Genomic DNA, 27126 nt, shown 5'->3' on the forward strand with positions numbered 1-27126 from the left:
GGTTAATAGGTTAAAAAAAAAAAAAAAACAAGTTAGAATGAATAAGACCTATTATTTGATAGCACAACACAGTGACTATAGTCAATAACTCATATATTTTACAATAACTTAGAGTGTAATTGGACTGTTTGTAACTCAAAGGATGAATGTTTGAGGGAATGCTACCCTGTTCTCCATGATGAGCTTATTTCACATTGCATGCCTGTAACAAAACATCTCATGTACCCCATAAATATGTACACCTACCATGTACCTATAAAAATAACAAAAACATATTTAAAAAAGATTACTAGGGAAGTAGGGTCTATACAAGATAGTAATAATACAGGTTAGGAAATGCTAAATGCTAAAGGCGTGGCACCCACAGTGAGTGCCTCGGGGACTCTGAAACCACACCCAGGTGAGACACACACACACACACACACACACACACACACACACACACACACAGAGATTGTGCTGCTGGCTGACAAAAACGCCCAAACTTCCCTGGCAGTTGAACCAAACAGTGGAGAGGTGATTGCTGAGTTGTTTGGATGAGAGGCTTAGAGCAGCATTGCCTGCTTTTGTTCTGATTGGTGTGAAATTTTTCACATGTATCTTTTCTCTGGTTCTGGGAATTGAAGACATCTGAGCTGGTGAGCAGTCTTTCTGCCACCAAGAGGGGACAAGAAACTGGGGACCCGGGAGAGGAGGGTGCTGTAAGGAAGGACTAGCCTGCTTCAGCCAGGTTTGTTGTTCTTTCTTTATTGGCACAACCTTGGGGGCAGCAGAAAGGAACTGGCAAGCGTCTAATCTGTCTGCGGGACAGTCTGAGACCCACCTTGCTGCTTTCTTTCTTTTTCTTGCCAAGACAAACCTTGGTTGCACTGTGTATTCCGTCAGTTCTTGGGAGGCAGACAGGTGGGGACTGGGAAAGGTGACTGCTGACTCCAAGCACACGCGTTGCCCTTGAGACCTGGGGCAGGGGTCTGTCTGGGCGTAGACTCAGTAGAGGTCAGCGCATGGGCAGGTTGCAGACAGTCTGCGAATTTGTAGCTCACACCTGTGCCCAAGCGCCCTCTCCCTCCCATCGGATCCATCCTATGACCTTGGAAGAAGTGGGGACCACACCACATGTTCTCAGGCCCTGGAGGAGTGGGATCCCTGGTGGGTGGGCGATGCCCTGCCTCCTTGGATGTCTCCAGGGGCGGTCACGCGGAATGCTGGTCCCCGCAGTTTCGGCCATCGGCCCCTCCACCTCGGCGCCCCGCCTTCCCCCTGGGCTCAGGTGTAATCGTGGATCTAGGGTGTGGGCACCTGGGATGAAGTAGTGAAGGCGGCGGGCGCTAGGGTGAGTTGTCCTGTGCTGAGGAGCAGCAGTTTGCCGGAGTTAACGTGGGCAGCCTCTTTGGGAAGGGAAGGAAGGAGCACCGTCTGCCAAGCGCCTGCTCGCCCCCCGCGTGTCTGCCTGTGTGTGCCGTGCATGTGCATGCGTGTGTGTGTGTGTGTGCGCGCGAGTGTGAGTGCGCGCGCGCTGAGGCGTTCCTCAGGTTGCGCTGCCTGGAAACCGAGGGAGCCATTGGAGAGGCGGAGGTTGGGGGGTGGGGGCTCCCCGACCCTCGGAGGAGCTGGGGCGCAGGCGGCCAAGGCGAGCCCAGAAGCCCGGCTCCTGAACGCGGGCACCGGCAGAGCGAGGAGTGTGGTGCTGGCGGCCGCAAGGCCCTGGGGGATCCGCTGGGGAGGAGCTGGGGAGGAGGCCGGAGCTGCATGGAGTTTCTAGGGCGCGCAACTCCGGCGGGGCCTCGGTCACTGGGCTCCGGGGCGCAGCGAGGCAGCCGCGCACATGGGCTGAACCCGCGCGGCCAGCGGGAGCGGGAGGGGTAGAGGAGCGCGCGGTGCAGGGGGTGCGGGGCACACGTCCCCAGACGGGAGCAGAGGACAAGGACAGGGAGGCACGCGCCCAGATCGCGCTCCGAGTCGACGAGGGGGCTCGTGCAGGTCCCGGCGCGCGCGTGGGGAGCGGCCCGGGGGCGCCGAGGTAGCCGGCGGCAGCGAGGATGCCGGCACGGGGACGCGGCTGCTGGCTGGGGGTGTGAGCGAGAGGCTGAGCGCTGCCCGCTCGGCGCCTCCATTCCGCACCGCCCCCTCCCTGCGGGCCTCGGAGGAAGCCCCCCGCGCGGTGCGGAGGCGCCTCGGCTGCCGGGCTGCGGAGCCCCGGCCCAGCAAGAGGTGAGTGCCGCCGCCGGCTCCCCAGCTTACCCGCGCGCGCGCGCGCTCTCTTTTCCTCTTCCCTCGGTCCTCGCTTCTCTCTAGGGTGTCCAAACCTCCGGGCTGTCGCGGGCCCTGGTGCTCAGAGTGGGCAGATGGTTGGCAGACAGCGCCTCTCGTACCTGTTGGCGCCGACACTGGGGCACCCACCCCGCGGGCTGGGGGCCGCGCCGGCCACCTTGCCTTCCGTGGAGCTGGCTCCTGGCCGCCTGCCTGGGGGCGTGGGGCTAGGGAAGGGCCGCGGCGGACTCGGCTCTCCCGGCACCGTGCGGGCTGGAGGCTGGGAGCCGCTCTTCTAGCCCCCAAGCGCCAGTGGCCACCAGGCTGCGCGCCCCCGCCCGCAGGCGCCCGGGCTGTGGGGAGGGAGGGCAGGGTACTCGGAGCCGCACCGCAGCCCAGGTGGGAGCGCCCGGCGGCAACCAGGTCTCTTCGCGAAGCCGGAGTCATGGCGATCGGGGGAGGCGGGAGGCAGGGTTCTCTCCACCTCCGGCCCCTAGCGCTGACTGCTTGCCTTTCTGGGCGCACGCTCCTCGCCGCCACCCACCCCGAGTCCGGGGGCGCCAGGGTGCAAGGGGTAACCAGAGAGGCTTCTGCAGTCCGGCTGGGACCTAGTCTCTGAGCTCCAAGCAGCTGGATGGGTCTGGCGCCCAGGCGGGGGTGGGATCCGTCTTCCCCGGACAGGCTGGGTTTACTCGGGTTCCTAGTCTCTCCGGACTAGCGCAGCGCGGAGTGAACTTCCCGAGACTTGGTCCGAGGGCGCCTAGGCAGCAGCAGGTAGTTCTGGGCCACCCTTGGGGCGAGGGCGAGCGGGGGACGCCCCATCCAGACGGGCTGGGGGTACAGAGCGTGCACCGAGGGGATCGGCTTGCGTCTTAGCCTTGGGCCACGTGCGCCCGGGCCACCAGCCCACCATCGTTTCCCACTGCTCTTTTTTCTTGGACGAGGCTTGTGTGAGGAAGGCGCCTTTCTTCCATTTGGGTCGAAGCCCTTAGCTCCTGGGTGAAGCGGTGCCTGCAGTTCCCTGAGTGCCAAGACTGGGGCGCCAGCCATCCCCAGGCCCTGAGCCGGTTTTCTGCAAAAAAGGAGACTTTTTTGGGCTCAGGGAATAGCAGCTTAGCGCCGGCTGTGTGTGGCTGGGAAGTCTGTTTAGTGGTGATAATAACTACATTCTAGAGTGACCCACAGTAGCCTCTGCGACAGAGTTGGGATGACCTTCTCAGAAAGAATGGGTAGATTTCTGCGCTGCGTGTGTTGAGACACACGCAACATTCGTGCACATAGGAGAACTCATGAGCTTCTAGGATTTTCAGGTTCTGCTTCTTTAACTGATGACTTTTGCTCAAAAAGGGAAATTATTTTTCAATTCGGGCATCAGAGCTTTGGAAAGGAATTTAAAGCCATTTGGTGTGAAATTGTCTTGAGGCTAGAACAGGACGTGTTTTTCATAGAAGCCCCATTCCAGCTCTCCTTCTTGGCTTGTTCGTGGTTTTATTTCATTTTTTGTGGGGTGGGAGGAGGTGTTGGAAGAAGAAGAATGTGGAGTTTTGATTTTTATCTGCTACCTGTACTCATGTCCAGGTGTCACCTCAGACCTCTCGGCCTTGTGGTTCTGTCACCACGCCCAGTTTAGGATTCATTCCAGGGCTCCAGGAACTGCATAACTTTGCTAGTTCCCCGGGCAATTGGTGGGGTCTTCTACCAAAGCCCCAAGGATGCCCTGAGCTGTGTTTCCAGAGTAGCCTGCCCTGGGGGAAGACCAGTGGAATGGCTCTGTTTGTTGAGTTCACTGCAGACGTGTGGGTTTTTCATGGCAATAGCTGCATGAAGCTGTTTACTGAGAAGCTGTTCTACGATGGTGAAGTTGGTTACTGGATGTATCCAAGTGGAGTAATGAAAACAAAACTCTTTGGAAATCCAATCCTCACGATATTTTATTGGAGGAGAGCTAAATCCTCTTAGAATTGTTCACCAAGATGTCACCTTTCCCTGAACTCTGAAAGCAACTATTGCCAGTAATCAGGCCTTCGGCTAGGGTGCAGGATAAGGGCTTTTTAGAAAGAAAATAATTTAATTCAGCTGCTTCTGTTGAGAAACGATGGGCAAGACTTGATTGACACACATGATGCCCTTTCCTCTGTAAGGGGAGGGGGGTACACGTTGAGGGGTGGATGACAACTGTTCATTGTTGAGTTTTACATTTATCTCTCCAGTGGGTAGCTTCTGATCCCTTCATAAATATTGGGCAGGGCTGGGGTCGCATTTAGAAATTTCTTTTTCATAGAAACTGGTCTCTTGAGGGTCACCAGCCGGGGTGGGATATCTGTGGCTGGTCCTTCCTTCTGTTATGGTGTGTGCAGTGGTGTCTTTTACCACATTCTTGTACTGACAACCTATGCAGTGTTTGCTGGTTGTCAGAAGGGGGCACTGGTTCTCATTACGAGAGAAATTCCAATTGATAGACTTTGGACGTTTAAAGTCTTCGGAGACCCTCTTAATTCAGATTTCTGAGACCCTACTTGTGTGCCAGACCCTTTCACACCTTTGAGCTCATGTCATCCTCATTCTTTGTGTTTGGAAACTGATACAAAGGGAAGTGAAATCACTTTTCCTGGGGCTGTGAAGCTTGCAGGTCAGAAGCAGAGTTACGGTTTGAGGCTAACAGGCTGGGTTTCGATCCTATGTGCGGGGCACTTTCCACATTGCTTCCTTAGGAAAAGTATTTTGGGAACCTTTGACCTGCAGTAATTTGTTTAGAGTCAGACACAGAGTGGGTGCCCTATGTTCGTTGAGTGAATCTAGGTCAGCAGCTCATTCCTCATTCATGGTGAGGAAACTGAGGCACAGGAGGAGCTGTGTCTGTGCAGTTGGTCTGGGGTGGAAGGAGAATCCCACAGCAAAACCCTTTCTTTGTCACGTGTGCCTGTACTGGTTTGAGCCCAGACTGGTTTGATGATTGATGGTAAGCTTTTTTTTTTTTTTTTTTTTTTTTTGCATATTCCCTTTCTGTACCCATGTTGGTATAGGCTTCACTTGGGGCTTCAGCTGGTGTAGTCAGAGTGTCTGAAATGTCCTTTCACGATTGAGAACCATTAAGCAGTGCAACCAGCAACAGCCTCTGATGCTCGTTAAAACAGTGTGAGTTCTGACTCTTAAGCTATGAAACCATCCTTCAAGATTAGCAGAACATTGGCAGATTTCTCAGAATGCTCAATTTGAGGATAATTCCAAATGTGGTTCGGAAGGAGGAAAAGGAAAACACCATTGTTGCATCCAACCTGGGGTTTTTCAATGTGAATTAAGTTTTTAATCATTTAACATTCAACAAACATTTATTCAGTGCCTATTATGTGGTACGGATAGATAGATGAAGTTGACACAGTGCCTGTCATCAAAAAATTCACAGATTAGTGGGGAGGCCAGACCATGTTGTTAGGGTTGAACATTTGTGAGCAGAGATGGATGGTAGCTAGGCAAGGGTGGAGGTGATATCTGAGCTGAGTTTAAAGGATGATTAGGACGTGGTTAGCTTTTCATGGGTATTCTGGTGCAGACGAAAGGGTGGGAAAGTCTGAGAAATTAGAACACATGTGGAGAATATGAGGAAGCAGCTGGTAGTTTGGAGTTCTTGGTGCTTAAAGGTTGAGACAGGGAGGTACAAAAGAAGTGACCAGAATGATAGATGGGGGCCTTTAGTCAGGACCAGGGACTCGGCATTTCTCCGTTAGAATGGCATGGTCAGATGTGGCTGGAGACTTCGTGGTGAATGGATTTGGCACTGAGAAGACCAAAAACATGGATACCAGGGAGGAAGCTGGCTCTGAAAGCCGGGCAAGGCTGATGAGGCCATGGTGGGGAGGATGGAGAAGATGGGATGGATTTGGCAAACAGGAGAGTTGTCAGTTAGGATCCTTGGGTTGCAAGCAACAGAAACTAAGTCTGGCTAACAATGTCAACAAAGATCGCATTAGGAATACTGATGGAAACTCACAGGATTAAGAACATCCCTGAAGAACCAGGCATGGAATACTCAGGCATTAGGCAGTCCAGGGGATCTCAGTGGCGGGAATTGACTTGTGGTCTCTCCCAGGGGATGCTATGGAAGTAAATGATCACCAACCTTTTCTATTATTATTGAGGCAGGAGGTGGGACTCAACTTTGGAGGTGGGGCTCAATTTGGTCCAAGTAGCTGGACCAAATTGAGGACCAGCTAAAACAGGGCTGGGGTGGAAGCAGCTCTCCATAAGACACACTCACACATGTGCCATGTCAGTTTACTGTTGTCATGGTAACAACGAGAAGTTATCACCCCTTTCCATGGCACTGACCCAACCACCCAGAAGTTACCACCCTATTTCTAGAAATTTCTGCATAAACTGTCCTTAATTTGCCTGTAACTAAAAGTGGGTGTAAATATGACTGCAGCACTGCTTCTGGGGTGCTACCTTGCACACATTGCCTAGGGAATAGACCTGCTCTACAAGGAGTATCTCTGCTGCTGCTGTACACTGCTGCTTCAGTGAAAGTTGCTGTCTCCCATTGACAATAGCAAAGACATGGAATCATCTTACATGCCCATCAGTGATAGACTGGATAAAGAAAACGTGGTACATATACACCATGGAATACTATGCAGCCATAAAAAATGATGAGTTCATGTCCTTTGCAGGGACATGGATGGAGCTGGAGGCCATTATCCTTAGCAAACGCAGGAACTGAAAATCAAATACTGCGTGTTCTCACTTATAAGTGGAAGCTAAGTGATGAGAACATATGGACCCATGGGGACGCACAAACACACACTGGGGCCTGTTAGAGGGTGGAGGGTGGGAGGAGGAAGAGCATCAGGAAGAATACCTAATGGATTCTGGGCTTAATACCTGGGTGATGGGATGATCTGTGCAGAAAACTACCATGGTACACATTTACCTGTGTAACAAACCTGCATATCCTGCACATGTACCCCTGAACTTAAGATAAAACTTGGAAAAAAAACAAGGTAGCAGTTGGAAAAAAAATAAAATGAATAAGTAAATAAATACATAGATATTCTGTGACTATTAGAAAAAAAAGTTGCTGTCTCACACCCCTGGCTTGCCCTTGAATTCTTTCCTGGGCAAAGCCAAGAACCCTCCCAGGCTAAGCCCCAATTTTAGGCTCACCTGTCCTCCGTTATTGTTACTGTATCATTCTGCTGCATTCAAGATGCTCAGAGGACATATCTGATTGGCATAGTTTTGGGTCCCTGTATCTAGGGGTAGGTTTCTGAAAAGTCACTGGGATTGGGAGAGACTGTTTTCCTTCTTCTTTTTCTTTTCTTTCTTTTTTTTTTGATGGAGTCTCGCTCTGTTGCCCAGGCTGGAGTGCAATGGCGTGATCTCGGCTCACTGCAACTTCTGCCTCTTGGGTTCAAGCGATTCTTCTGCCCCAGCCTCTTGAGTAGCTGGGATTATGGGCTCCCGCCACCATGCCCGGCTAATTTTTGTATTTTTAGTAGAGACAGGGTTTCACCATATTGGCCAGGCTGGTCTCAAACTCCTGACTTCAGGTAATCTACCTGCCTTGGCCTCCCAAAGTGCTGGGATTACAGGTATGAGCCACCGTGCCTGGCCAGGAGAGATTGTTTTCTGAAAGGCAACTGGAATGATTCTGCTAAAAGACAGTGACAGTGATGTTGAGCTTGTCTTCCATAGGAGGGAAAATTGGCAGGATTATTAATTGGTGGGGAAGTGGGAGAAAGGGAGGGTGTCACTGTTGGGTTTCTGGTTTAGGTAACAGGGTGGAGAAGTAAAATCGAAGTCCGAGCAAGACTAAATAACTGGTTTGCTTTCCCACTGGCAGGGCTGTGGGCAGCTCTCCATGACCAGGCTATTGGAGAGGGTGACAATCTATTTTAAAAAGCCTCATTAAGGGACTGTGCTGCTGTGAATAAGACCTATTTAAGTAGGTTACTTTATTTCATGCACCACAAATCTGGATTCTTTGAAAATGCTTTCATTCATCCAACCAGAATGTATTGAGCATCTCTGGTTCAGGTACTGGGGAAAATGATGAATTTGTCAGACAGAGATGGTACTCTTATAGTCTAGTGGTGTAAGACACAATAAAAAATATAGAAATAAAATTGGAGAATACAATTGAGACAGATGCAAGGGCTACTTCAGATTGGATGGCCAACAAAGGTCTCTCTTTTTTTTTTTTTTTTTTTTTTTGAGACAGTCTTGCTCTGTTGCCCAGGCTGGAGTGCAGTGGCGCGATCTTGGCTCCCTGCAGCCTCTGCTTACCGGATTCAAGTGATTCTTCTGCCTCAGCCTCCCGGGAAGCTGGGATTACAGACATGCACCACCACACCCAGCTAATTTTTGTGTTGTTATTATTATTTTTTGAGATGGAGTCTCACTGTGTCACCCAGGCTGGAGTGTAGTGGCATGATCTCAACTCACTGCAACCTCCACTTCTGAGGTTCAAGAAATTATCCTGCCTCAGCATCCAGAGTAGCTGGGATTACAGGCGCCCGCCACCACGCCCAGATAAATTTTGTATTTTTAGTAGAGATGGGGTTTCACCATGTTGGCCAAGCTGGTCTTGAACTCCTGACCTCAGGTGATCCGCCTGCCTCAGCCTCCCAAAGTGCTGGGATTACAGGCATAAGCCACTGCGCCCAACCTAATTTTTGTATTTTTATTTTTATTTATTTATTTATGTATTTATATTTATTTATTTATTTTTTGAGATGGAGTCTTGCTCTGTTGCCCAGGCTGGAATGCAGTGGCGCGATCTCAGCTCACTGCAAGCTCCGCCTCCAGGATTCAAGCGATTCTCCTGCCTCAGTCTCCTGAATAGCTGGAATTACAGGTGCATGGCAACACGCCCAGCTAATTTGTGGATTTTTAGTAGTGACGGGGTCTCACCATGTTGGCCGCGCTGGTCTCGAACTCCTGACCTCAAGTGATCCACCTGCCTCAGCCTCCCAAAGTGCTGGGATTACAGGCATGAGCCACCGCGCCCAACCAAGAAAGGTCTCACTGATGAGCTCTATTTAGGCTGATACCAGAATGACATGAAGGGATAAAGTGGGGAAATATCTGCGGAAGAACTTCCAGGGTGTGGGAACAGCCAGTGCAAAAGTCTCAAAGCAGGAATGAACTGGGTTCATTAGAGGAGAAGGAAGGAGACTGGTGTGGCAGGAGATGAGTTCAGAGAGATGGGGGCTAGCTCATATAGGGTCACCCTGTGGAGTTTGGGTTTGATACTGAGTTCAGTAGAAGCCACTGAGGGGTTTTAAGCAGGTGAATGATATGACTTAGTCTATATTTTCCAAAGATCATCCTGTCTCCAGCTGTCCATTCTGCCTGCACTACTGTGGTACAATAAAGTGAGTCTTTATCTATCAGAGTGTAAAATAAAATGTACTGTTTAAGAGTAACAGATGGAGAGAAAATGCTTTGGTGACCTTAATTTGGTGATTTCTAACGTACCAGTTAAGTGTGGATACAAACAAAACTGCAATTATAGTATGATTTCAGTTTTGTTTAAAAACGTGGTACAGAAGAACAATGGAAATAAATGGACCAAAAATGTTAACAATGCTTGTCCAAAGCTGTTGACATTATGAATGATTTTATGGTTTTGCAAATGAACACACATTTACAATCGGAAAAATGTTTGTTTTAAAATGTAGACACCGGGCTGGGGGCGTTGGCTCACGCCTGTAATCCCAGCACTTTGGGAGGCCGAGATGGTTGGATCAGCTGAGGTCAGGAGTTCAAGACCAGCCTGGCCAACCTGGCGAAACCCCGTCTCTACTAAAAATATAAAAAACTAGCTGGGCATGGTGGTGGGTGCCTGTAATCCCATCTCCTTGGGAGGCTGAGGCAGGAGAATTGCTTGAACCCAGGAGGCGGAGGTTGCAGTGAGCTGAGATTGTGCCACTGCACTCCAGCCTGGGCAACAGAGCGAGACTCTGTCTCAACAAAAGTAAATAAATGTAGACACCGATGATCACCAATGCCTTGAATAGAATGTTGGGAGACTATATCTACTAAACACTTTCCCCTACCATCTTATTTTGGGAGTTTTAATCTCAAAAACCCATGGTCCTGGTTGGGACAAAACGCAGGATGCTCATTGTATTAGTCTGTTCTCACACTGCTAATAAAGACATACCTGAGACTGGGTAATTTATAAAGGAAAGAGGCTTGATGCACTCACAGTAGTACCACATGCCTGGGAGGCCTCACAATCATGGCGGAAGATGAAGGAAGAGCAAGAGGATGTCTTCCATGATGGCAGGAAAGAGCTTGTGTAGGGGAGCTCCCATTTGTAAAACCATGAAATCTCATCAGACTTATTCACTACCATGAGAACAGTATGGGGGAAACCACCCCCATGATTCAATTATCTCCACCTGGCCCCACCCTTAACACGTGAGGATTATTGCAATTCAAGGTGAGATTTGGGTGGGGACACAGCCAAACTGTATTACATGTTTTGACAAGGTGCCCAATAAGTGGCTCTGTTTTGTGCTTAAGACATTTTTTAGCGATGAAAGTAAACATTTTTTTTTTAAAAAAAGAAATTAAAAGCTATACAGAAATGTTACATAGAACTTGGAAGGCACCTTTCTTCACTCTCATTCTCAATACCATTAACATTTCAAGTACATATATTGTTAGATTTTTTTCTATGCATTTCAAATACATACATCTAAATTTTGTTGAATTTGAGGTATTGCTGTAAGAAGTTACTTTGCTTCTAAATTACTCTCCAAGTTTCTTCTCATAGAGGTTGAAACCAAGATGACCTTTTTTCCCCCTTTTAAACAAATTATTAGGAAATTTGAACACATAACTAGGAAGAACTGAACCTTGCCTTTTTAGTATTCAGAGTGTTACTGAAAGCATAATTTATACTTATGAAGAATAGAGCAATTAAATATTCATTAAAAGCTTATTTCTGAACATTTAAACATTATTGCTTTCCCAAACATCATTGGATCCCAAAAGTTTGTATCACGATTACAAATCGCGTGCACTTTTTCATTATCAAAAGTTAGGCAATAGGAAAATTTAGAAGTGCAAATTCGACAGCTTGGCTAATTATTTTGGTGTCATATTTGTTACAACTAAGTATTACTCTTTGAAAACAGGAAAAGAAAAACGTTCAATGAAGTGTTCGTTTATTTATTTATTTTTGAGACAGAGTCTTGCTCTGTTGCCCAGGCTGGAGTGCAGTGCCGTGATCTCAGCTCACTGCAACCTCCGCCTGCTGGATTCAAGGGATTCCCCTGCCTCAGCCTCCTGAGTAGCTGGGACTAAAGGCACGTGTCACCACACCTAATTTTCGTATTTTTAGTAGAGACGGGTTTCACCATACTGGCCAGGCTGGTGTCAAACTCCTGACCTCAAGTGATTCTCCCGCCTCAGCCTCCCAAAGTGCTGGGATTACAGGCGTGAGCCACTGCACCCAGCCTCAATCAAGTGTTACTCAGAACCATTGATGTGTTCTGGAAGAGCTGGATGTTCACATAAAGCCCAAGTTGACCTTGTGGTCTCATCCTACAGACTGGGCTTGGGGGCTTCATTGTCAGGAATTAACTGCCACAAACTCAGTCTCAATATGACTGAATAGTGTTGGATTGGAGTCTCATGTGATTCAGCAGAATTACTACCTTAAAAATCATTAATTAAACATATCCTTTTGTGGTGAAAAGAATGAATATGTGTTTAGAAGACATTGACTGCAAAGTAATAGAACCATGGAATTTAAAGGAGAAGAGGAACCTTGGTTAGCTCATTTGACAGATGGGGAGACTCAGTCAGAGAGACTGAGTGACATGTGCACTGTCAGAGTTTATTTCACACCCCAGAGTCCTTTCCCCTACACTCAGCCGTGGCTCCTTGTTATTGGAAACCGAATTTATTTTCGTAAACCCAAGAATTAGGAAAATGCTCCGAACCTTATGAAAACCGAGAGGGTTTTTGAGCCGTTCATTCATTCTGCAAAGTGTAATCTGTTTGTGTACTGATAACAGGCCTAATTACTGTGTAAACATTTTTATAGCCTGGTAAGAAAACCTCAAACATCTGTACTGAACACTGATGTGGCGTCTCAGCCTCCAGCATTCCTACTGCTGGTTCGGAAAACCAGTTGCTCTGCTTTTTAATCTGATCTGTGGCTGATGATTCATTTTATATGCATACACATAAACACATATTCCATCTCAGCAGGCAAACTAGCTTAGTGCTTAGTAGGTGTCATCTGCTTTATTTCTCCCATTTTACAGATGAACAAACAGAGATGTAGCCAGGTCACAGAGATGTTGCACAGGGTCACGGCTTAGTACTTGGAAACCCAGAGGTATGAAACCCACTAGCTAAAGCCTTCATCCTGTCTGTGCCTATCCAAGACAAGCAACCTTTGTGCAAGGACGATCAGGATCTGAGTTTGTGGAAACCACTTTCAATAGTTAAATTAAGGCCAGGCATGATGGCTCACGCCTGTAATCCCAGCATTTTGGGAGGCCCAGGCAGGCGGACCTCGGGAGGCCAGGAGTTCGAGACCAGCCTGGCCAACATGGTGAAACTGAGTCTCTACTAAAAATACAAAATTTAGCCAGGCGTGGTGGTGGGCACCGGTAATCCTGGCCACTCAGAAGGCTTGAGGCAGGACAATCGCTTGAACCCGGGAGGTGGAGGTTGCAGTGAGCTGAGATTGTGCCACTGCATTCCAGCCTGGGTGACAGAACAAGACCCTGTCTTCTAAAAAAGCCCACCAAAAAACAGTTAAATCACATTTTTTGCCCAGATGTCAAGCGGCAGAGAGGTCTCTGAGAGGTTATTGCATTTTCAAGCCTGTTTTGTGGGTTGCCTTCAATCCGTTCCCTTCATGAGTCACTTGGTGGGAGCAGGTCACCAATAGATCATCTGCCCTCAGCTGAGATGGGTGGTTTTCTTTTCCTGCTAAGACCCAAGCCTCAAGTTAGTTACCTAGGCAACTAACTGACTTGGTTCCTGCATTATTTTTATTTTATTTATTTTTGAGACAGAGTTTCACTCTTGTTATATTTATTTATTTTCGAGACAGAGTTTCAATCTCGTTGTCCGGGCTGGAGTGCAATGGTGTGATCTTGGCTCACTGTAACCTCTGCCTCCTGGGTTCAAGCGATTCTTGTGCCTCAGCCTCCCAAGTAGCTGGGATTACTGGTGCTCACCACCACGCCCGGCTCAGTTTTTGCATTTTTAGTAGAGACAGGGTTTCCCTATGTTGGCCAGGCTGGTCTCGAACTCTTGACCTCAGGTGATCCACCCACCTTGGCCTCCCAAAGTGCTGGAATTACAGGCATGAGCCACTGCACCCGGACAGCATTATTTTCATTTATTTATTCAGAGACAGAGTCTCTATCACCCAGACTAGAGTGCAGAGTCACAATCATGGCTCACTGCAGCCTCAACTTCCTGGGCTCAAATGATTTTCCCACCTCAGCTTCCTGAGTAGCTGGGACCAAAGTTTGCCACCAAGCTCAGCTACTTTTAAAATTTTTTTGTAGAGACGGGGTTTCACCATGTTGCCCAGGCTGGTCTTGAACTCCTGCCCTTAAGCAATTCTCCTGCCTTGGCCTCTCAAAAGTGCTGGGATTAGAGGTAGGAGCCAGTGCACCCAGCAGTCTTTAAGTAAACGCTGAAATTCTCTAATTCTCGACACCCAAAGAGATAAATGCATCTGTCGAGCTTCCAAAAACCCAGCACAGAACTCCCTGGAACCCTCAAAGGGTAGTAGGCAACAGGGAAAAATTTGAGACTGGGAGCAGTGGCTCATGCCTGTAATCCCAGCTCTTTGGGAGGCTGAAGCGGGTGGATCACTTGAGGTCACAAGTTCAAGACCAGCCTGGCCAACAGGGTGAAACCCTGTCTCTACCAAAAAAATACAAAAATTAGCCGGGTGTGGTGGTACACATCTGTAGTTCCAGCTACTCGGGAGGCTGAGGCAGGAGAATCACTTGAACCCGGGAGGCGGAGGTTGCAGTGAGCCAAGTTACCCCATTGAGCTCCAGCCTGGACAACAGAGGGAGACTCTGTCTCTAAATAAATAAATAAATAAATAAATAACATCATTTAAAAGGAGGGAAAAAGAGAGAGAGAGCCAGAGCTGAAAATGAGCTTTCCACTCCTAGGGAAAGATTTTGGAGGTTATTGGGGAATAATATTAGGAGGGAAGGTAAATGCAAGAGGCAGGTATGATTGGGACGGTGACCCCGTCATAAATGATAACTCCAGAGATGGGATGACCCTGCTGTGGTCTTGGAAAAGGATGGTTATCAGTGATGCTTTTTCAGGAAACAGACCTTTCTGGAGGAGGTGAAATCCCTCCAGACCTTGGATTTGAGTGCTAGAATCTGAAGCAGAGATTTTAATTCAGTGGTTCTCAAACTTTGCTGCACATTAAAATTCTCTGGGGAGGCTTAAAAATTCTAATGCTCTAATCACATCCCAGGAGTCTCCTAGGGCCTGGGAGGCGGTGGTGATTCCACTGTACAGCCAACTTTGTGAACCAGGGTACTCGGACACCATTTCTCCAAGGGATGTGCCAACCAGGGGATCTTGTTGAACTGCATTTAAAAAAACAAAACAAAACAAAAAAAACCCAGAGTCTCACTCTGTCACCCAGGCTGGAGTGCAGTGGCACAGCCTCAACCTCCTGGGCTTAAGTGATCCTCCTGCCTCAGCCTCCCGAGTAGCTGGGACTATAGACGTGTGCCACAGCACCCGGCTGATTTTTGTGTTTTTTGTACAGATGGTGTTTCGCTATGTTTCCCAGGCCAGTCTCAAAGTCTTGGACTCAAGCAATCCACCCACCTCAGCCTCCCAAAGTGCCGGGATTACAGGCATGAGCCACCGTGCTCAGCCTAAACTGCAAATTATGATTGTTGAGTTTGGGGAAGGCAACTCTTTTTTCCCTTTTTTTCTTTCTCTTTTTGTTCTCTCTCTTTTTTTTTTTTTGAGATGGAGTCTCGCTCTGTCCCCAGGCTGGAGTGCTGCGGCGTGATCTCAGCTCACTGCAACCTCTGCCTCCCAGGTTCAAGCTATTCCCCTGCCTTGGCCTCCTGAGTAGCTGGGATTACAGGTGCATGCCACCATGCCCAGCTGATTTTTAAAATATTTTTAGTAGAGGCAAGATTTCACTATGTTGGCCAGGCTGGTCTCAAACTCCTGACCTCAGGCAATCGCCCGTGGAGCAGACATTTCTAACAAGCTGCAGCCACCACTGCTATAGGGTGGACCACAGTGGGACTACCAAGATGCTAGTTAAGAGAAGCATTTTCCTGACATCCGTAGCTTCACATGAAGGGCTTCCAGAATCACTGCCTTTTCATGAGATGCTTGGTAGCGTGGGTTCATCCAGGGCAGGGTTAGAGAACAAAGGACTGGGTTCCTGCCTTTCCCACCCCTCAGAACAAGACAGACTCACTGCAAAGGCTCACAGCACATTCTGAGTCCTCTCTACAGGGTCCCTCTCAGAACCAGTTGTCAGGATGAAACTTATTTATCCTTCAAGATTTAGCATATTCTCCTGTCCCTGGTCAGGAATTTTGTGTGTGTGTGTGTGTGTGTGTGTGTGTGTGTGTGTGTGTTTTGAATTACAAATTGGTTTTTTTGTGTGCCTTCCCCTCCCCTCCCCTCTCTTTTTTCTGTTCCTACTCCACCCAGGATATTTATTTATTTAAAAAATTTTTTGATTTTTGTGGGTACATATTTATAGGGTACATGAGATATTTTGATACAGGCATGCAATGTGTAATAATGATGTCAGGGTAAGTGGGGTATCCATCCCCTCAAACGTTTATCCCTTGTGTTATGAACAAGGGATTTTAAATTTTTAAATTTAAAATTAAATTATTTTTGACTATAGTTACCCTGTTGTCCTAGCAAGTACTAGGGTATTATTCATTCTTCCTATTTTTTTGTACCCATTAACCATCCCCACATCCCCCACATTCCCCCACTACCCTTCCCAGCCTCTGGAAACCATCCTTCTACTCTCTATCTCTATGAGTTCAATTGTTTTAATTTTTAGTTCCCACACATAGGTGGGAACATGCAAAGTTTGTCTTTCTGTGCCTGGTTTATTTCACTCCTGGTCAGAATTTATAGTGTCAGAATTGGAAGCTTGGAGAAATGGAAAGGAACTTAGGAATTATCTAGTCTAAACAAGTCCCCAACCCCTTGGCCATGGATGGGTACTGACTGGTCCATGGCCTGTTAGGAACCAGGCTACACAGCAGGAGGTGAGCGGTGGGCAAGGGAGCGATGCTGCTTCTGTATTTACAGCCGCTCCCCATTGCTTACATTACCGTAAACCTGAGCTCCGCCTCCTGTCAGATCAGCGGCAGTGTTAGATTCTCATAGGAACCCTATTGTGAACTGTGCGTGCGAGGGATCTAGGTTGCAAGCTCCTTATGAGAGTCTAATGCCTGATGATCTGTCACTGTCTCCCAGCACCCCCGGATGGGACCATCTAGTTGCAGAAAAATAAGCTCAGGGCTCCCACTGATTCTACATGATGGTGAGTTGTAGAATTATTTCATTATATATTACAATCTAATAATAATAGAAATAAAGTGCACGATAAATGGAATGTGCTTGAATCATCCCCAAACCATCCCCTCCTGCCCCCGGTCCACGGGAAAAATTGTCTTCCACGAAACTGGTCCTCGGTGCCAAAAATGTTGGGGACAGCTGGTCTAAACCACTGTGTTTTTTGGTGGAGGAAGCTGGGACCCAGGGTGATTTGTTTAGAGTCACAGACCGCTAGAACAGGAGGTCTGCTCAGGAGGACAGACGTGGCAGGAAGATGCCAAGAGAGATGACACTTTGTGCTGTTCTTGGTAAGGGAGAATCAGGAGACAGAGCTATCCAGAAAGACTGCGGGTATAGTCACGTTAAAGGCACCTGTGACTCCAGCGATGTCACAGTTAATTATACCTGTGATTTTCCGTCCCCTCCCTCCAGGCGCCTCACCAACTTGAGTTAACTACACAGAAGCTTAATGAAATTCTTTGCTTCTGCAGTTGGAGTTGACACCTTGACAGATGTTCAACAGCTTGTTTCCAGGTGGGACGCTGATGTAGGCTGCCCCACTTCACGCAAAACAATTACGTTTACGATTTTCGCCCAAAATATTGTCTCCTGTCGTTGAAACCCATAGAGAACACTTGTAACCTATAGATTTCTTGGTGTCGTGGTGAATATGTTCAGCTTGTTGTAAGAATAGTTCATAATTGATGCTCTTGGCATTTATCACCCAGCCGTGATGTGCTCAACGCGTGATGACTAATAAGTTGTATTTCGTTGGATCCTTTTTTCTTGCTTTCTCAACCCAAGTCACCTGTCTCAGCATGTCAGTGTCGACAGGGACGGTTTCCTGCCCGGCTCTTTGTGAGCTGCCTTGAGATGAAGACAATAAATGCAAAACTCAAGGACTCAAATAGACAGTGCTTTTTCAGGGTGTGTGCATTATGTCTTAGAAGATCAAGTGTTTAAATTGAATAGGTGAAGTCTTAGGGGGCAGCTGAAAGTGAGCATAAAGATTGAGGCAGCATAATTACAGCTTATGGTTATATAAGTGCTGATTTCTAAGTACTTGGCATAGGTTAATTCATTTAATCTTTTCAATAACGTTTTTATGGATGAGGGCACCTAACCCCAGAGAAGTTAAATACCTGGCTGAAAGTCACACAGCTGTGGACTAGTGAGGTTGGACTCATGACTTTAAAAGCCATGCTCTTAACCTGCTAGGTTAGGCTGCCTCTGTGATTTTTTTTTTTTTTTTTTTTTTTTTTTTTTTGAGATGGAGTCTCGCTCTGTCGCCCAGGCTAGAGTGCAGTGGTGTGATGTCGGCTCACTGCAACCTCCGCCTCCCTGGCTCAAGCAATTCTCCTGTCTCAGGCTCCCGAGTAGCTGGAATTACAGGTGCATGCCACCATGCCTGGGTAATTTTTTATTTTTAGTAGAGATGGGGTTTTGCCATGTTGGCCGGGCTGGTCTTGAACTCCTGACCTCAATTGATCCGACCACCGCGGCCTCCCAAAGTGTTGGGATTAGAGGCGTGAGCCATCACTTCCAGCTGCCTCTGTAATTCTAATTGCTCAACTTGTACAAGTGTCTGCAGAGTACTTCTTTGCTTATGTCGTCCTAGGTCCCAGGACCGTGGCTCTTTTCTGCTTCCATCCCGAAACTTGTTACCTCATTCTTGCTTGCCCAATAAGAGCCACTCCTGGAGCATGTGCACCTGGGGAACAGATAGAGCTCCCCGAATCCTCCCGCACTTCAGGCTCGACTCACTGGACTGGATTTCCTGGGACTTACCCTTGCCTGAATGGTACTGGATTGCTCTACCGTTTTGCAAGGTCGTAGGCTGGGGTCCTAGCCCGGGGTCCTAGTCCTGGTCAGCAGCTTGGCTTGATCTTGGCCCTCCCTCTCTGCCTGCTTGCCTGGTATTACAGCCTGATTTTTAGAGGACCACAGTCTGCTCTTTGTTTTTTTATGAGATAGAGTCTCGCTGTGTCATCTCGATCTGTCGTCCAGGCTGGAGTGTAACGGCACGATCTCAGCTCACTGCAGCCTCTGCCTCCTGGGTTCAAGTGATTCTCCTGTCTCACGCCCCGGCTAATTTGTTTTTGTATTTTTAGTAGAGTCTGGGTTTCACCATGTTGGCCAAGCTGTGCCTAGTGATGAAGTCTGGGCTGTTAGTGTAACCATCGCCTGAATAGTGTACATTGTATCCATTAAGTAATTTCTTATCTCTCATCCCCTCCCACCCTCTTACCTTTCTGAGTCTCCAGTGTCTATGTTTCCACTCTATGTCCGTGTGTACACATTATTTAGCTCCCAAGGCCCACCCCCCTTGCCTTCAGTGGACATCTCACCCCAGCCTCACCACAGATTTACCTCTGTTCTTTTAAAAATTAAAAAATATATGTATTTGTTAACATAGTATATTGTGCATAGCTTGGAAACCAAATAGTATTCTGACTTATTTCACTTAAAGATAATGGCCTCCTGTTCCATCTATGGTGCTACTGCATTCTTTTTCATGGCTAAGTAGTATTCCATTGTGTGTATGTGTATATGATATGGTTTGGCTGTGTCCCCACCCAAATCTCATTTTGAATTCCCACATGTTGTGGGAGGGACCCAGTGGGAGGTAGTTGAATCATGGTGGTAATTGAATCTTTTCCATGCTGTTCTCATGATAGCGAATAAGTCTCATGAGGTCTCTTGGTTTTAAAAGAGGGAGTTTCCCTGCACAAGCTCTCTGTCTTTGCCTGCCGCCATTCATGTAAGATGTGACTTGCTCCTCCTTGCCCTCAGCCATGATTGTGAGGCCTCCCCAGCCATGTGGAACCGTGAGTCTGTGGAACCTCTTTCTTTTGTAAATTGTCCAGTCTCGGGTATGTGTTTATCAGCAGCATGAAAATGAAATAATACAGAATATATATGTCTATACCACATTTTCTTTATCCAGTCCTCGATTGATGGACACTTAAGTTGATTCTTTATCTTTGCTGTTGCGAATAGTGCTTGGATAAACATATGGGTGCAGATCTCTTTTTGATAAAATGATTTCTTTTCCTTTGGGTAGATACCCAGTAGTGGGATTGTTGGATCAAATGTAATTCTCTTTTCAGTTCTTTGAGAAATCTTCATATTCTTTTCCATAGAGGTTGTGCTCATTTGCATTCACACTAACAGACTAATAGTGTATAAACATTCTTTTTCTCCACATCCTTGCCAGCATCTTTTTTTTTTTTCTTTTGACTTTTTAATAATAGCCATTCTGACACATGCCTGAAATCCCAGCTACTCCAGAGGCTGAGGTGGGAGGACTGCTTGAGTCCAAGAGTTTGAGACTAGTCTGGGCAACATAGCGAGACCCTGTCTCTACCAAAAAAAAAAAAAAAAAAAAAAAAAGCTACACATGGTGGTGCATGCCTGTGGTTCTAGCTACTCAGGAGACTGAGGCAGGAGGATTGCTTGAACCCAGGAGTTCGAGGCTGCAGTGAGCTATGATCACACCACTGCACTCCAGCCTGGGTAATAGAGCAAGACACCATCTCAAAAGAAAAATGAAGTTTAATTGGAGGACTAAGTATACTGTGGAGAGCTAGCTGTACATTTGATCCTCTGTCATCATAACTCCTGGACACCAATGTGGAAAGAATAAGCTTGTGTCTGTTTGCAAGGTGGTTCTTCTGCAAGGAATCCTGATCTTCTGTCCCTTGCTCTGTGATTTTTTTGCTCCAGAGTAAGAGGGAGATAATAGTTGAGACACTATTGGAGAGATTGGTAGTAGGAGAAGAATGAAAGTGTGTCAAATGAGCGACTTCTTTCAGTCCCTTGAATTCTTCAGAGAATTAGCAGAAGAGAAAATAACGTAAAATCAAGGTGTTTTTTAATGGGACCCTTTAAGAATATCTGAACAGATGTGTAAGACTTGAGTATCATTTGCATTGAAACCAAATAATTCACTGTTGTAGGGTCCTTTGAAATAGGGATGCCCCTTATGAATTTGAGTGAAATTTCCAGATCAGGTTATTGACAGAGGGAGGTGAGACCAGAGAAAAGGGGTCCCTGTAAGCAGCCATAGAAGCTCAATCAGAAATAACACTCAGGTCCCATACTGTTTTGCAAATCACTGGGAAGTAGAATTTGATCTATTGCACAGAGTAAAATATTTTTCCTAAAGGGTGGGGTGGTTTGACATTCTTTTTTTCTGTATCTCCAGTTCATTCATGTCCTTACTTTTTCATCTGTTGCGAGGACGTTCTTTGGATTCCCGGTGTTTACCAGGGCTGGAGCCTCCAATTCTGGGGCCGGTATCATGCTGGTGTCTCTTGGAGGGAGACATTGAGTTCTTTTTCTTAGAAAGACTGGAAGTAATGCTCTCCTCAAATCCCTAACCTCAGCCCTTTCTTTCCTCTCAGCCTAGCACTCCTTTCTGAGTCTGGGGGGGACTTCCTAGGCCAGGTCTGTCCAGGTGCCACACAGGTTCTTCTCTGAGTGGCAGCAGCCCAGTTCGCCCTGTGGTCACAGTTCTGTCTCCAGCGTTTGCAGCCCAGCCGTCCCATCCTACCAGATGCTGACTGTCATCAGTTCTCTGGTGGGGCCAGCCAGGCAGAGCAAACAGAGTTGTGGGAACAGTTGTGGTACCAAACTGCAACATTAGATCCCCTCAGCCTTCATTGTAGAAATGTTTAGGAATAAATCCTATGTGGGATGATGGCTTGTAAGACTCACCAACCTAACAGGGATTTCCCCAGGAGAAAACTGCTGCTGTCTCATTTTTGCTTTCTCATTTGGAAACACCTTCCTTCCTTTCCTTCCTTCCTTCCCTTCCTCCCTCCCTCCGTCCCCCCCTTCTCTCTCCTTCTTTCCTTCCTTCCTTCTCTTCTTTCTTCCTCTCTTCCTCCCTCCCTCCTTCCCTTCCCTCCTCCCTCCTTCCCTCCCTCCCTCCCCTGCCCCCTTCTTCCCTGCCTTCTCCTTCCCTTTCTTTCTCTCTTCCTCCCTCCCTCCCTCCCTCTCTCTCTCTTTCTTTCTCTCTTTCTGTGTCTCTCTCTTTCTCTCTCTCTCTTCCCTCCTCCTCTCCTTTCCTTCCTTCTTCCTTTCCTTTCCTTTTTTTTTTCCTTTCGTTTATTTGTTTCTTTTTCTTTAAAGAGGCAGTCTGGCTCTGTCGCCCAGGCTGAAGTGCAGTGGTGCCATCATAGTTGACTGTAGCCTTGAACTCCTGAGCTCAAGTGATCCTCCTGCCTCAGCCTCCAGAATAGCTGGGACTACACGCATGTGACACCATGCACAGCTGATTTCTAAGTTTTTTGTAGAAACAGGGTCTCACTATGCTGTTACAGGCTGGTCTTGAACTCCTGGACTCAAGCAATCCTCCCATCCTCCCACCTCGGCCTCCCAAAATGCTGGGGTTTCAGGCACGAGACACTGCCCCCGGCCTAAAATATTCTTTTAAGTGCATAAGTAAAAGGTTTGTGGTTAAACTTTTAAAGATAAGCAAATAGAAGAAAATTAAATTCATTCGTAATCCCACTGACCCCAGAGGTAATCACTGATGACAGTTTCAGGCTAAAATGTCCCGGAGTCTGCATTTGTGTGGATGTTGTGTGTCTTTACTCTGTATTCCCCTCTTTATTATCTGAAGGGGTTGCAGCGTCCATTCCTAAATGAACTGTTTTTTCACTTAATATCCTGTGAATGTTTCTGTGTTATTAAGTTGGTGCAAAAGTAATTGCAGTTTTTGCCGTTACTTTCAATGGCAAAAACCGTAATTACTTTTGCACCAACCTAATATTACATATTCTCCCACTTCAGCATTTTCAATGAATTCATCATAGTCCACAAATGAGTGTGCCACGTGTTGTTTTCGATTTCACTATTGAAAAATATTGCACATCTGTAAGTATTTTTTTAAGGACAAATTCTTTTTTTTCTTTCTTTTTTTTTTTTAAAGACATAATCTGTCATCCGGGCTGGAGTGCAGTGGTGCAATCTCAGCTCACTGCAAACTCCACCTCCTGGGTTCAAGCGATTCTCCTGCCTCAGCCTCCTGAGGAGCTGGAATTACAGGTGCCTGCCACCATGCCTGGCTAGTTTTTGTATTTTTTTTTAGTAGAGACGGGGTTTCACCATGTTGGCCAGACTGGTCTTGAACTCTTGACCTCAAGTGATCCTCCTGCCTCAGCATCCCAAAGTGCTGGGATTACAGGCATGATTCGTGCCCGGCCGGAGAAATTCTTAGAAGAGGAATTATCAGGTCCACAATTTGCAGACTTTCTTCAAGCTTTTTCCTATTTTAATTTCCAGCAGCAATGAAAAGAGGCTTTATTTGTATCCATCCTTACCAATGTCTGCTATTGGCGTTGTTTTTTGAAATTTTTTTTTTCTTTTAGAGACAGGGTCTCACTGTGTCACACAGGCTGGAATACAGTTGTATGGTCATGGCTCACTGCAGCCTCGAACTCCTGGGCTGAAGCAATCCTCCCTTCTCAGCCTCCCGAGTAGCTGGGACTACAGGCATCCACCACCACACCATCTTATTTTTTTTATTTTTGTAGAGACAGGATCTTGCTGTGTTTTCCAGGCTGGTCCCGAACTCCCGGGTTCAAGTGATCTTCCCGCCTCGGCCTCTGTTTTTCAAAATTTGACAGCTAAAGTGGTTTTGTGTTGGTGTTTTAGCTTGGATTTCTGAGATTATAAGCGAGCACATACGTTTTGTTTTCATATACTTATTGGCTGCTTGATTTTTCCTTTTGTGAATTGCACATTGATGTTTTATGTCTGTTCATTGGTCAAGGTTTTTTAAAAAATGTTTTTTAAAGAATTGTAGTGGAAAGAATAGTAGCCTTTATTACATGTTGCAAAATTTTCTATGTTTGCTCTTTATCCCTTTATTTCTTTAGTATTACTTTTTAACTTTGTGTTTATTATTAAAAATTATTTTTATAGTTACAGGGTCTCACTCTGTCACCTAGGCTGGGGTGCAGTGGTGCGATCATAGCTCACTGCCACCTTGAACCCCTGGCTTAAGTGATCCTCCTGCCTCCGCCTGCCAAGTAGCTGGGACCACAGGTGTGTGCCGTCATGTCCAGCTAATTAATTTTTTTTTTTTTTTTTTTTGTAGAGATGGGTCTCACTGTGTGCTGAGGCTGGTCTTGAACTCCGGCCTCAAGTGATCCTGTAGCCTTGGCCTCCCAAAGTGCTGGGATTACAGGTGTGAGCCACTGTGCCCAGCCCAGAGTATTTTTTTTTTTAACAAAATGTTTTATTATTTCTTTTTAAATATTTAAGTTTTGGAATCATGTTTAGAAAATTCCTCCCCATCCCTGAGATTACCCAAATGCTTACCTCTGCATTCTTTTAAAAATTAAAAAATATGGCCAGGCACGGTGGCTCACGCCTGTAATCCCAGCACTTTGGGCAGACAAGGCGGGCAGATTACCGGAGGTCAGGAGTTTGAGCCTGGCCAATATGGTTATACCCTGTCTCTACTAATACAAAAATTAGCCAGGTGTGGTGGTGGGCACTTGTATTCCAGCTACTCGGGGGCTGAGGTAGGAGTATCACTTGAACTCGGGAGGCAGAGATTGCAGTGAGCCAAAATTGTGCCACTGCACTACAGCCTGGGTGACAGAATGAGACTCTGTCTCAAAAAAAAAAAAAAATCTATGTGTATATATATATGTGTGTGTATATATATGTGTAAATATGTGTATATATGTATATGTATATATATGTATATATATATGTTAACATAGTGTATTGCACATAGCTTAGAAATCGAATAGTATTAAATGGCTCTTTACACAAAGTGGCTGTCCCTTGCTGCCCTGGGAAAGTGCTGGAAAGCAGGAATCAGGCATAGGCTCAGCTGCTGGAATTCTGCCGTCAGGGAGGGGGATGGTGGCAGAGGGCCCCTTGATTCTGTGCACAGACTGGCTCCCCCTCCTTGCCCTCAGTCGACCGACACCTCACTCCAGCCCTGTGCTGGGCCTGGTGTGTCCTCTTATTCATTGCTGCCAAGGCTGGCCTGCAGGCTTCCAGGAACACAGGCATAGGGGCAATGTGCTGACTCCATGGGTGAGGGACGGGGCTCTGTCTGTCTGCCCTGTTGTCTGGCTCATTCGTGGTGTAGACCCACAATAGGCACAGAATTTGTCCACCCTGTGGTTACCATTCCGTCTTCTTTGTGCCTTCCACATCTCCTTTGAAATCTCTCCCCTTCCTCTGTTTCCTTGTAGTTTACAGGGGAGTATCTCCCTTGCCTCTCTGTTCTTTGTTCTTCTTTTAGCAGTGTTTAGGTAAAGAGAGGGGAAAATGAGTTCAGTTTGCCAATTATTAGCCAGAAGTCTCATATATAGTCCCATCATTAAATTTTTTAATCCAGGCTGGGCACGGTGCCTCATGCCTGTAATCCCAGCACTTTAGGAGGCCGAGGTGGGAGGATTGCTTGAGCCCAGGAGTTTGAGACCAGCCTGGGCAACACAGTGAGACCCCATCTCTACAAAAAATACAAAACAATGAGCCAGGCATGGTGGTACGCACCTGTAGTCCCAGCTACTCTGGAGGCTGAGTTGGGAGCTGTCGCTTGAGCCCTGGAGCCATAGGTTGCAGTGAGCTGAGATTGTATCACTCCAATTCAGCCTGGGTGACACAATGATACTCTGTCTCAAAGAATTTTTTTTTTCTTAATACAACTAGTATTAATTTGGCTATGGTAGGATATAGGGATGTAACTTTATTGTTATTTTTTTCCAAATGTTTTTTCGATTTTCCCAATAATGCTTACTAAATAATCCATTCACTGATTTAGAAATGTCGTTTTTGTTATGTACCGAATTACCATACTCATCTGGGTTGACCTCTAAATCTTTTGTTTCTTCTCCATTCTCCCATTCATTCTTTTTCCAGTGCCACCCTGGTTTAATTTTAGTAACTTTAAAGTTTATGATTGGCAAGGTGCAGCGGCTCATACCTGTAATCCCAGCACTTTGGGAGGCTGAGGTGGGCGGATCACCTGAGGTCAGGAGTTCGAGACCAGCCTGGCCAACATGGTGAAACCCTGTCTCTACTAAAAACACAAAAATTAGCCGGGTATGGTGGCGTATGCCTGTAGTCTCAGCTACTTGGGAGGCTGAGGCAGGAGAATCATTTGAACCCGGGAGGTGGAGGTTGCAGTGAGCTGAGATTGCACCACTGCACTCCAGTCTGGGCGACAGAATGAGACTGTGTATCTCAAAAAAAAAAAAAAAAAATGATAGGGCAAATGTTCCCTTATTCTCTCTTCTATTTTAAAATTATCCATATTTTTTTCAATAGGAAAATAAGCATGATCTTTTTGGTCACTATTTTTCTAGTTGTCCCAAATCTTTCAACTTGTCATAACTGTTTGTTTTCCTTTTCAATGATGCCATTGTCCTTCTTTCTTTGACTTACTTGTCCTTTCTGAATTTTCTAAACCTGAGGCATCTTTTCCAAAGTTACATTTTGAATTTGCAAAAGAAAAAATATCTCCTAGCACGAGGATCTCTTGGTATACATGGCTCACCTGCAACCCAATTTTCTGCCCCCTCAACTGCAAAGTGGCCCAGCACTGTCTGTCCTGGGGCACACGGCTTATAGGTATAACATGGGGTGAACAACAAAATCCGAAATATTATAGGGAAGTGACTTACTTTTTTTTTTTTTTTTTCTGAGATGAAGTCTCACTCTGTTGTCTAGGCTGGATTGCAATGGCTCACTGCAACCTCTGCCTGCTGGGTTCATGTGATTCTCCTGCCTCAGCCTCCCGAGTAGCTGGGTTTACAGATATGCACCACCACACACTGCTAATTCTTGTATTTTTAGTAGAGACAGGGTTTCACCATGTTGGCTAGGCTGGTCTCGAACTCCTGACCTCAAGTGATACTCTGGCCTCAGCCTCTCAAAGTGCTGGGATTACAGGTGTGAGCCACTGCGCCCAGCCTGGGAGTGACTTGTTGAAACCAGAATGCTTCTTGTAGTCTAGGGCAGGTGGCTTTTAGCAATGTCCAGAAATGTCAACAGTATCCTTTGGGGACGTGGATCTTACTCAGCTGGAAGTGGCGCCTGTGGCAGGTTGCTTCTGCCACTGGGTCTTGGAAGCCACTGTTGTTTTCCTCTTCCTTCTTTCCCATCACTCTCCTATGCTCATTTCTTGGATCTTTCATGTTTCTTTGGATCATTCCTATTTTTCTTCAAAGTCTGAGCCTTGTTAGGGCATTCAAACCCTTCACAGATCACCTTACTCTGCTTGAAATACAGGTGATGGCCAGGCGCGGTGGTGGCTCACGCCTGTAA

General features: G+C 46.8%; 1 protein-coding gene across 8 annotated transcripts in view; it reads left to right on the forward strand.

Moving 5' to 3' along the window:
• The window catches only part of CALN1 (calneuron 1), a 667093-nt gene that overhangs the window by 109156 nt on the left and 530811 nt on the right, over nt 1–27126 (forward strand). Inside the window, exon 1 of one of the 8 annotated variants that reach the window (XM_009453339.4) lies at nt 506–730. The exons of 5 other annotated variants lie outside the window; for them this stretch is intronic. The gene's annotated coding sequence lies outside the window, so the exon portion shown is untranslated. Of the gene's footprint in view, nt 1–505; nt 731–2128; nt 2212–2935; nt 3025–27126 lie in introns of those variants that run through there. 2 more of the 8 variants (XM_016957634.4, XM_009453340.5) reach the window with 2 other exon arrangements.

The sequence above is a fragment of the Pan troglodytes genome, chromosome 6 (assembly GCF_028858775.2).
Source record: "Pan troglodytes isolate AG18354 chromosome 6, NHGRI_mPanTro3-v2.0_pri, whole genome shotgun sequence".
Taxonomy (NCBI): domain Eukaryota; kingdom Metazoa; phylum Chordata; class Mammalia; order Primates; family Hominidae; genus Pan; species Pan troglodytes.